Consider the following 11,966-nt stretch of genomic DNA (forward strand, 5'->3'; position numbering starts at 1 on the left):
TTTGTCAATGAAATGGAAACTCAACCAATGGCAGGGAGTTTTATAAGCATATTTTCATGTGAAAATACTGTCATGTTAAATAAAAAATAACTGATTTTAAAAGCAGATAAAAGGAAAAATGAAATACAAATAAAACCCAACAAATGTATGTAAAGATTTTTCTTAGACATGAATGTCTTCTCTTTGAAAGACATTTGTTGCTCTTTGCAACTTCTATATGAATTTCAAATCTATACACCAACAAGACTGGAGCAGGCTATGAATCAGGCACTGCAGCACACTCTATCAAGACACATGCGTTGTCATGCCATGCACAGCACAGACCTTGTCTGAAACACATGTGCGCAGACTTCCCTTACTTGAGAACACTTCAACCACAGAGTTCAAGTAATAGAGTAAATAGTAATCTTTCAGAAAACAGAGAAATGAGAGGTCTATGAGGCGGTTATTCAAAGAATTTATAAAACTGGATATTAAGGACAAGCTCTTATAAACAAACTAAAACATTCAATTTATAGGCAACAAGATGACAGATTGTGGTTTAATGGATAAACAGTAGATGTATACACAGATGCAAAGCTTTTCAAGATTCACTGGAAAGGAATTTTCATTCATCCTGTATGACTTTGGTTTGAAAATTTTTCTTTCATTGTTTTATTCAGTGCTTCTATATTTGTTAGACTATGTAGTTGTATTCAACAGGTTCAATCTCTACATTGTAGGGATTTTTTTTTAATTTAAATTTTTGTGGGCTTACGCATGTATGAGTGCACTCATGCCAGGACACATGTGTGGAGGTCAGAGGACAACTTGCCAGTGTCAGTTTTCTCCTTCTGCCATGGGGTTCTGGGAACTGAACTCAGGCTGTGAAATTTGATGACAAGTGTTTAAACTTTATCCTGCCCAGAGTCTTTGACTCTTAGATGTGAAGTTTACATTCCAGTTGGGGATAGTGTTGTATCTCAGAAAGAATCATGCTCAGTGATGTTTGGGGTCTCGTTGATAAACTGATAAGTCTTGAATATTTCAAACTACTTCCAGCACTATGTCAGGTTTTGGTGAGGTATTTCCTAGAGAAAACATGGAGGTAGGGGAAAATTGACATAATTATCATAATCTCAAAATACATAAAGGTTTTTAAAAATTTTATTGAGGACTTAAAATACAGAAACTTTGAAATTGTTTAATTTTTGAAAGTTTCTCATTAGGGCTAATGAGACAGCAAAAGCAGATTGTTTTGCCATTTTGACAATAATATTGTGAGTGCCCGTTTATTGCTTTAGTAAACAAAGTAAATCATTTAACAAATGTTTTACCAAAACTATTTTCTTTCTTTGAAAGTAAAAGAACTGAGATAAATATGTCTCAAATACACTAGAATGATGTAATGTAACATGAGTGTATGTAAACTTTGAAATTTCTTTATAAGGGACTGGAGAGATGGCTCAGTGGTTAAGAGCACTGCCTGTTCTTCCAGAGGTCCTGAGTTCAGTTCCCAGAAACCACATGGTGACTCACAACCATCTCTAGTGGGATCTGATGTCATCTTCTGGCATAAAGTTGTACATGCAGATAAAACACTCATATACATAAATAAATAATAAAAATCTTTAAAAAAATTTCTTTGTAACAATTGAAACTTTTTTCTTTCAGTGAAAATAGATGTTTTCATATAATATGTTCTAATAGTTTCCCCTCCCCCAGCATATGTGTGTTTTGTGTGGGCCTTTCAATACAGGTGTGGCACACCCTTGATTGTATCATGAAGACAGAGATCTATGTTGTCCAGTATCATCCTCTATCACTTTTCACCTAACTTTTTTTTAATTTAAATTTTTTTCATTTTACATACCAACCACAGTTCTGCCTCCCTCTCCTCCTCCTGCTCCTCCCCTACCTCTCCCCAACTCCATCCATTCCTCAGAGGGTAAGGCCTCCCATGGGGAGTCAACAAAGTCTGGCACATCAAGTTGAGGCAGAACCAAGTCCCTTCCCATTGCTTCAAGACTGAGCAAGGTATTCTGCATAGGGAATGTGCTCCAAAAAGCCAGTTCATGCACTAGGGATAAATTCTGGGTCCCACTGTCAGAGGCTCCACAAACTGCTCAAGCCACACAACTGTCACCTACATTCAGAGGTCCTAGTTTGGTCCCATGTAGGTTCCCCAACTGTCAGTCCAGAGTCCTTGAGCTCCGACTAGCTCTAGTCAGTTGTCTCTGTGGGTTTCCCCATTATGATCTTGACCCTTTTGCTCATATAATCCCTCCTCCCTCTCTTAGACTGGACTCCAGGAGATCCACCCAGTGCTTAGGTGTGGATCTCAGCATCTGCTTCCATCAGGTACTGGTGAAGGTTCTATGATGACAATTAGAGTAGCCATCAATCTGATTACAAGGGAAGACAAGTTCAGTCTTAGCTGGGGTCATCCTTGTGGATTCCTGGGAATTTCCCTAGTACCAGGTTCCTCCCTAACCCCATAATGGCTTCCTCTATCAAGATAGCTCTTTCCTTGCTCTCCCTCTGTCCCTTCCCCAACTCAACCATTCCCTTCACTCATGTTCTCATCACTCCTTCCCCAAGGCTACCAGTTTAAACAGGAGATCTTAACTATTTCCCCTTCCTAGGATGATCCATGTGTGTCCCTCTTAGGGTCCTCCTTGTTACCTACCTTCTCTGGGGTTGTGGATTGTAGCCTGGTTATCCTTTGTTGTACATCTAATATCCACTTAAGAGTGAGTACATACCGTGTTTGTCTTTCTAGGTCTGAGTTACCTCACTCAGGATGATTTTTTTTCTAGTTCCATCTATTTGCCTGCAAATTTCATGATGTCATTGTTTTTTTTTTTTTACAGCTGAGTAACACTCCATTATGTAAATGTACCACATTTTCTTTATCCATTTTTTTGGTTGAGGTGCATATAGGTTATTTCTAGTTTCTGGCTATGATGAATAATGGTGCTACGAACATAGTTGAGCAAGTGTCCTTGTGGCATGATTGTGCATCCTTTGGGTATATGGCCAAGGCTGGTATTGATGGGTCTTGAGGTACATTGATTTCCAATTTTCTCATGAACCGCCATACTGATTTCCAAAGCAGCTGTACAAGTTTGCACTCCCACCAGCAGTGTGGATAAGTGTTCCCCTTCTCCACATCTTCTCCAGCATAAGCTGTCATCAGTGTTTTTGCTCTTAGCCATTCTGACAGGTATAAGATGGTTATCTCAGAGTCATTTTGATTTACATTTCCCTGGTGACTAAGCAATGTTGAGCAATTCCTTAAAATGTCTTTTGGCCATTTGAGATTCTTCTGTTCAAAATTTTTTGTATAGATTTATACTCCATTGTTTACTTGGATTGTTTGGTGTTTTAATGTCTAGTTTCTTGAGTTCATTATATATTTTGGAGATCAGCCCTCTGTCAGATGTGTGGTTGGTGAAGATCTTTTCACGTTATATAGGCTGTTTTGTCTTATTTACCATGTCCTTTGTCTTACAGGAGGAGCGGCTCAGTATTAGGTCCCATTTATTAATTGTTGCTCTCAGTGTCTGTGCTACTGGTGTTTAGGAAGTGATCTCCTGTGCCAATGCATTCAAGGCTACGTCGCATTTTCTCTTCTATTAGGTTAAGTGTACCTGGATTTATGTCGAGGTCTTTGATCCATTTGGACTTTAGTTTTGTGCCTGGTGACAGATATGGATCTATTTGCATTCTTCTACATGTCAACATCCAGTTATGCCAGCAACATTTGTTTAAGATGCTTTTTTTCCATTGCATTATTTTTGGGTCTTTATCAAAAATCAGGTGTTCATAGATGTGTGGATTAATGTCAGGGTCTTCAATTTGATTCCATTGACCCACAGATCTGTTTTTATGTCAATACCAAGCTGTTTTTATGACTATAGCTCTATAGTAGAGCTTGAAGTCAGGGATGGTGATACCTCCAGAGGTTCCTTTATTGTACAGGATTGTTTTGGCTATCTTGGGATTTTGTTTTTCATATAGTTGAATACTGTTCTTTTGAGGTCTGTGAAGAATTGTGTTTGGGTTTGATGGAGATTGCATTGAATCTGTAGATTGCTTTTGGTAAGATTGCCATTTTTACTATGTTGATCCTACCTATCCACATCATGGGAGATCTCATTTTCTGATATCCTCAATTTCTTTCTTGAAAGACTTAAAGTTCTTGTCATATAGGTCCTTTGCTTGTTTGGTTAGAGTTGCCCCAAGATAATTTGTTATTTGTGGCTATTGTAAAGGGTGATGTTTCTCAGATTTCTTTCTCAGTCCGTTTATTATTTGTATATAGGAAGGCTATAGATTTTTTGAGTTAATCTTGTATCCTGTCACATTACTGAAGGTATTTATCAGCTGTAGGAGTTTCCTGGTAGAAGTTTTTGGGTCATTTATGTATACTATCATATATCTGCAAATTTCGAAAGTTTGACTTCTTCCTTCTTTCATTGGCTTATTGCTCTAGCTAGAACTTTGTACTATATTGAATAGATATGGAAAGAGTGGACAACCTTGTTTTGTTCTTGATTTTAGTGGAATTGCTTCTGGTTTCTCTCCATTTAATTTAATGTTGGCTGTCAGTATGCTGTAAATTGTCTTCATTATGTTTAGTTATGTTCCTTGTATTTCTGATATCTCCAAGACCTTCATCATGAAGGGGGGTTGGATTTTGTCAAGGCTTTTTCAGCATCTAATGAGATGACCATGTGTTTTTTCTTTCAGTTTGTTTATATGGTGTATTACATTCACAGACTTTTATATGTTGAGACATCCTTGCATCTCTGGGATGAAACTGACTTGGTCATGGTTATAATTGTTTTGATGTATTCTTGGATTTGGTTTGCCAGTATTTTATTGAGTATTTTTGCATCAATGTTCATGAGGGAGATTGGTCTGTAATTCTTTGTTTCATCTTTGTGTATTTTGGGTTTCAGTGTAACTGTAGCCTCATAAAAAGAGTTTGGCAATATTCCTTCTGTTTCTATTGTGTGGAACAATTTGAAGAGTATTGGTATTAGCTCTTCTTTGAAATTCTTGCAAAAGTCTGCACTGAAATTATCTGGCCTTGGGCTCTTTTTGTTTGGGAGACTTTTAATGACTGCTTCTATTTCCTTAGAGATTATAGGTCTATTTAAATTGTTTATCTGTTCTTGATTCAATTTTGCTATGTTGTACCTATTTAGAAAATTGTCCATTTCTTTTAGATTTTCCAATTTTGTGGAGTACAGGTTTTTGAAGTATGACCTAATGATTCTCTGGATTTCCTCCTCGTCTGTTATGTCTCCCTTTTCATTTCTGATTATGTTAATTTGCATGTTCTCTCTCTGCCTTTTGATTAGTTCGGCTAAGGGCTTGTCTATCTTGTTGATTTTCTCAAAGAACCAACTCTTTGTTGCATTGATTTTTTTCTGTTCTCTTTGTTTCTATTTCATTGATTTCAGCTCTCAATTTATTTCCTGGCATCTATTCCTCCTGGGTGAGTTTGTTTCTTTTTGTTCTAGAGCTTTCAGTTGTACTGTTAAATTGATACTGTGAGATTTCTCCATCCTCTTTGTGGACATTTAGCGCTATGAATTTGCCTCTTAGTACTGCTTTCATAGTGTCCCATAAGTTTTGGTATGTTATACATTTATTTTCATTAAATTCTAGGAAGTCTCTAATGCCTTTATTTCTTCCTTGACCCAGTGGTGATTCAGTTGAGCATTATTCAATGTCCATGAAATTGTAGACTTTCTGTAATTTTTGTTGTTGTTGAAATCTAACTTTAAGCCATGGTGGTCTGATAAAATACAGGTTATTCCCTTTTTTTTGTATCTGTTGTGATTTGCTTTGTGACTGAGTATTTGGTCAATTTTATAGAAGGTTCCATGGGGTGCTGAGAAGAAGGTATATTCTTTTGTGTTAGGGTGGAATGTTCTGTAGATATCTATTAAGTCCATTTTAGTCATAACATCTGTTAGATCTCTGATTTCTCTGTTAATTTTCTGTCTGGCAGACCTGTCCATTGGTGAATGTGGGTTGTTGGAGTCTCTCACTACTAGTTTGTGGGGTTTGGTGTACGATGTAAGCTTTAGTAATGTTTCTTTTACATATGTGGGTGCCCTTGTATTTGGGGCATAAATGTTCAGAATTGAGACTTCATGTGATGACTATGTAATGTCTTTCCCGATCTCTTTTGATTTTAGTTTGAAGTGTATTTTGTTAGATATTAAAATAGCTACAGCTATTTTAGTCCATTTGACTGGAAAGTCTTTTCCCAACCTTTTACTCTTAGTGTCTTTCTTTGAAGATGAGGTGTTTTTCTTGTATGCAGCAGAAGGATGGATCCTGTTTTCATATACATTCTGTGGTGTGAGTGTAGTGTGTGTGTGTGTGTGTGTGTGTGTGTGTGTGTGTGTGTGTGAGAGAGAGAGAGAGAGAGAGAGAGAGAGAGGAGACAGTGCTTTGATTGAAGGCAGGGGATAATCAGCATGGCCTGACATCATCCCTTGTGTATGTGTGCCACTGGCTGTAGGGGATGGGGAACCTAGGATGATCTGAGCCCCTGTGGGTGTGCTGGGATTGGAACCTGGTTCTCTGGAAGAGTATCAGGGCTCTTAACAAATAAGCCATAACTCCAGTCTGCAAACATCATATTTAGATGCAATCAGTAGCGATGCCATATTGTGGAAAAGCCCATCAGGCATGGCAGGAATTTATAGGTTGTATTTGCCCTCTTCTTTGGAGTATAGGTAAAGATTTATGTTAGGGGTTAGAAAGACAGTGAGTGTGGGGTCAACGAAGACTTGAAGGACAGGGAGCGGAGTCTTGGAGGCGTGGGACCATTGCTGTGGTCTGTGGAAGGAGCCCATCCTCCACTTCAAAAGTGACTGAAGTAGAGATGTCAGATTTTCATACTGATATGAAGGGAACAAAAGTAGTGGGAAGACAAAACTGCCCCAGAGGGACCGTCAGTTCAAGCTTTGTTGACATAATTAATGTGTAACACATCCAACCCCATGAGCTGAGGCCATTTAGAGAAGCATATGGCACTTCTCTTTAACATACTTGTCACCAAGAGCATAGGAAGCAGTGGATGACAACAGATTTTTTTCACTGGGGATTCATAAACTAATGCATAAAGAGATGAGACTGGAGAATGTTTGCACTTTAGGAGAATGTTCACTCCTTAAAATAATTTGTGATACATAATCTGAAAACATAAAAGTGTGCTGAGAGAAACATGGTACAGAAATTGTGGGCGTGTCCACCCAAAGACTGGTCCAGCTTGAGACCCATACCATGAGAGGGAGCTCACCCCTGACACTGCCTGGAGGGCCAGGACCCAGAGTCCTGGGATAGACTCAAACACAACTGGCAAAAAAGTCAATGAAATGATTCCTGTTGATATTCTGCTATACTCAGAGATTGGTGCCTAGCCCAATTGTCATCAGAGAGGCTTCACCCAGAAACTGATGGAAAACAGATTCCGAGACCCACAGCCAAACATTAGGCTGAGTTTGGGGAATCCTGCAGAAGAGCAGGGGGAAGGATTGTAGGAGCTAGAGGAGTCAAGGACAGACACCACAAGAAAATCACCAGAATCAACTAACCTGGGCTCATAGTAGCTTACAGAGACTGAACCAACACCAGGGTCTGACCTAGGCACTCTTCATATATGTTACATTTGTGTATCTTGGTCTTCTTGTGTGATCATAACAGTAGGAGGAGGGGCTATCTCTGACTCTGTGGCCTGCTTTTGGGACCCTGTCCTCCTACCTAGTTGCCTTGTCCAGCCTTGATAGGAGAGCAGGTGCTGAGTCTCAATGCAACTTGATATGCCACAGCTGGTTGACATCATTCATGGGAGGCCTACACTGTTATGAAGAGAAATAGAGAAAGAATGGATGGGGGGAGTGAGGGGAATCTGCAATCACAATGTAAAAACACACAACTGAACACACACACACACACACACACACACACACACACACACACACACACACACAAAGAAAGAGAAAATGAAAAGGCTTTGACCTTGGCCTCTAGAAGGAATCCAGGCAGATGGGAGGAATTTCTCATTGGAGGAATACAGTGAACAGGGATGGGGCTTTCTCACCCTGGATGGTTCAGAGGAACAGGTGACAGTTTGCTGTATATTCTGTAGACTAAGAAGGAGTGGTAACAATCTCTCATGGAGGTGGGAACCTCCACCTAGAGAAGGGGGAGCATCTTCATCCACTATAGCTATTAATTAGGAATGTTGAGCACTTAATCAACTGATAGCTACTAATTTAGGCTCCTCATCTAATACAGTGCAAACTTAGAGCAGTTTTTCTGATAATTACCACATTGTTTTTTGTTATTGATACAATAGATTAAGTCCATGCTCATTTGCATGCTATGACAGTCAGAGGCCCATGCTCAGATACAGAATTAAAATACAGTCTCAGTCATGGATGTGAATGCTGCATTCTGCTTAGTTCTCAGATGAAACTTAGTTCTCAGCTTGTCAGAGATGATTATTTATGTCTCAGTGACTTTGAGAGTTCGTTGTTAAAGAGAGCCATTGTTTAATGATGTTCATTATTCTAGTATATAATCTTATTGAGTGGATATTAAAAACAAGGTACTAAATGTACCCGCAGCAGTCACCACATGACGGCCTCACTTTAGGGACCACTATCCAGCTATCCCCTCTCCTAGATGTTGTGAAACCTGTGCTGGTATCTCATGCATGGCGGGAAGGAGCTGTGCCACTGTGCCATGCTTGGACACCTCAGATAAGGGTACTCATGCCAATCTGACCCTGTCCTCCTCCATGATTTTACGTATTTGCATGAGTACATTTCTTTAAAGACTGAGTTTCTTGTCGCACAGGCTGTCCTCAAACTCTGTGTAGCTGAGGATAACCTTCTACCTCCCAAGAGAGCTGGGATTACAGGCATGTGCCAGTAACCCTGCTGTATGTGGCACTCAGAATTGAACACATGGCTGCTTGTGTCCTCAGCAACCACTCTCTCTACATACCCAGACCTGGGCTGTTGGTTTTGTTGTTGAAGTGCCCCATGTGCCTAGGATGGTATTTAGTCTTGTTACATCCCATTGATAAGTAGAACAAAGTATCCAATGGTCCATCTGCTGAACTCCTTGTGTCTGGAAAAAATGAAAACCCTACATTTAACAGGAAGTTGCTGCTCAGAATAAGGGTGTATGCCTTGTAATCTGAGTACTTGGGAGGTGGAGGCAGAATGATCAGGACTTCAAGGCTAGTTTCACATATGTAGCAGTTTACAGGTCTACGTAAGATACTTCTTGAACAACAACAACAATGAAAAAGATACCAAGATCCAACCACACAGCAAATTAGTGTGGAGAATTCTCAAAAGAAAGTAAAATATATATCCACATATACTCCAGCTATGGCACTCCCTGACATAAGCCTAAAGGACTGGACATTCTGCTCCACAGATTCATGCTCAGCCATGTTCATTGTCACTCTTATTCACAATAGGAACAAAATGTGGAAATAATCAAAGTGGCCTTCAACTGATGAACTGATAATGAAAATGTACAGATACACAGTGGGATTCTATTGCTCTCTAAGGACAAATGAGGTCATGAAATATGCTGGTGAATGGATGAACTAGCACATATGATACTGTGTGAGGTGACAAAATTGATATAAATTCTTTGTGGATCCTAGCTCCAAATCTTTAGGTATGAGAACATATCATGGAGTAACCAGAGATGCCAGGAATATAAAGGGACTGGGGGTGTGGCCAGCTGTAGAGAGGGGGATAGTAGGACACAAGTGTTATGATGGGGAAAATGGGAAAGAAACGTGGGCAGTTGAGGGGATCCTGGAGGTGTTAATGCAGACAATGAACTGTGAAGAGATGAGAGTGAAAACCCAGTTCAAATTGACTTCACCAACCTTGATGAGTCTAATGCCAGGAGGTTCATTGTCAGCATATTTAAAACACAGTACAATTTTGGAAAAGGTTGCCAGGCACAATAATTCCAGTTTTAGGAGCATAATAAAGCTTAAAGTGTGACTATATAGCCTCTCCTTTACATAATACATGTGACTATGAGGGTGGATACTATAGATAAAAGCCTAGAATACAGTGTGGTCTCTGACTGAGAGCATAGAGGTCAGCAGGCCATATAGAATGTGTGGCATCTTCTCTAAGGATGGATAACGATCTAGGGAGGGAAGAGTCAAGGATAATCATTCTGGGGAGTTGGGGTGAGGTCTGCCTCTATAGCAAAAGTTAGGTGAGGTCTGCCTCCACAGATAGTAGAAATGTCACCATGTTCATAACAGATTTCAACTCCCAGTCTTCTGGGTGGAAAAAGAGGTATTTTATCTCCTCCATTGAGAAGAGTCCCCTGTGTGATTAGATTCCTGGTTTCCCTAATGATCTGTGCACACGAGGAATTTTGTGCACAGCCAGCTACGTTCTCTGGGCAAGGGGAGGAAGGGAACAGCTGAGAAATAGCACCACCAAGAATGATTGAAGGAGCCATAGGGAAATATACCATGTTTATTTAAAAACATATAATAACATTGAGGAAGCACTGACAGCCTTACCTGCTTCTCTGCAGAATTGTAATAAAATCATGAAACCTGGAGAGTTTTCCAGGTCCTCGTCACTGCTCAGAACAGCAGGACTCAGGTCCATATCCTCGCCACACCACCCCACTTCCTCTTTTGCCAAACCGACAGAAGCCCCAAATTTCTCCAGTTTCCTGCAGATGAGGTTCCAGCATTTCAGGATGAAGATGGGGTATGTGCTTGACAGTCACACCATACCCTGATGAGTAAGGAACACGGAACTTCAGAAAGAGACAGCAGTCCTGGGTGTGCAGCGGGTGAGCTTTGCAGATAGTGACAGTGTGAGCAGGCACTGTCTGCTGAGCTCAAGGCCAAGTTCCCCTTCCTCACCTGCCCAAGAGCACTTTTGTGTTGGATGAGGTTAGGCATAAGTATTCCAATGACCATCCTCTCTGTGACACTGCCATACTTTTGGTAGCATCAAGGTAAGGATGGTTAGTTCCTGTGGTATGATTTTGTTGAAGATCTCCCCAGACATTTCAGGGGTTCAACCACATCACTGGAATGTTCCAGAAATGGACAAATTTGGGAAGAATGTCTTGCCAGTGCTCTCCCAGCTGCATCCAATAAGAGCAGCTTTGTTTCTGTGGTGTGGGTCCTTCAGGGCTCAGAGCTTGCCTTCCTGTTGAATTCAGATTGTCTCATGGACTAGGAGTGGTACACATGGCAAAAACTGGATCCCTGGCTGCGTGAAGCCTCAGACCCTAGTTTGAAAGTCTGCTTCCTAGCAAGGGGCCTTCTAGCATGTTGGAAAATCTTCAATCAAGGAAAGATTTCAATTAACCATTTCTTATAGTTGCATGACTGCCTACATTCTCTCTGAGATATATTGTTGGTCATTAAAGCTAAATGTGCATTGACATAATACATATGTGTAATTGTCTGTTATAGAAATGAAGTTATATCATTTGAGGTGATAAAACTAACTGTAAGTGTCGTAGCCTAATGAAAACATTGGGGCCAGAAATGAGAAACTTTTTGTTGAACAGGGTAATCTAAGAGACTCTCAAACCAGGATAGGCCATTGCTGTTGTCCTTGGTTGCCTCCCAGATTTAATGTCAGACCATACTGGTGAAGATACTGTGTACTTCAGTCACAGGAATTGGAGGAATCGAGGTCTAACTGAAAGCCTCCCTCCATGAGGACTGCCCTTCATAGTATCACAAGGTGTTATGTAAACTGACAAGGTGGAGGAGAAATCTGTTGCCATATCCAGCTGCAATTCTATGAACTGCAAAAATGAATGGGCCTGCAAGATAACTGCAATAGTGGCATTTTTATTTGGATAAAGCAATAAGTTCCTAAAGAATATATGTCTGGTACTATAAACCTAGACAACTAACCTTGGATGGA

The 11,966-nt window shown here is 40.2% G+C and overlaps 1 pseudogene; it reads left to right on the forward strand.

Moving 5' to 3' along the window:
• Positions 1-8,627: 8,627 nt before the first annotated feature.
• Positions 8,628-11,408, forward strand: LOC128114652 (elongation factor 1-gamma-like; annotated as a pseudogene).
• The last annotated feature ends 558 nt before the right edge of the window (positions 11,409-11,966 follow it).

The sequence above is a fragment of the Peromyscus californicus genome, unplaced genomic scaffold (genome assembly GCF_007827085.1).
Source record: "Peromyscus californicus insignis strain IS unplaced genomic scaffold, ASM782708v3 Scaffold_19__1_contigs__length_69161282, whole genome shotgun sequence".
Taxonomy (NCBI): Eukaryota; Metazoa; Chordata; class Mammalia; order Rodentia; family Cricetidae; genus Peromyscus; species Peromyscus californicus.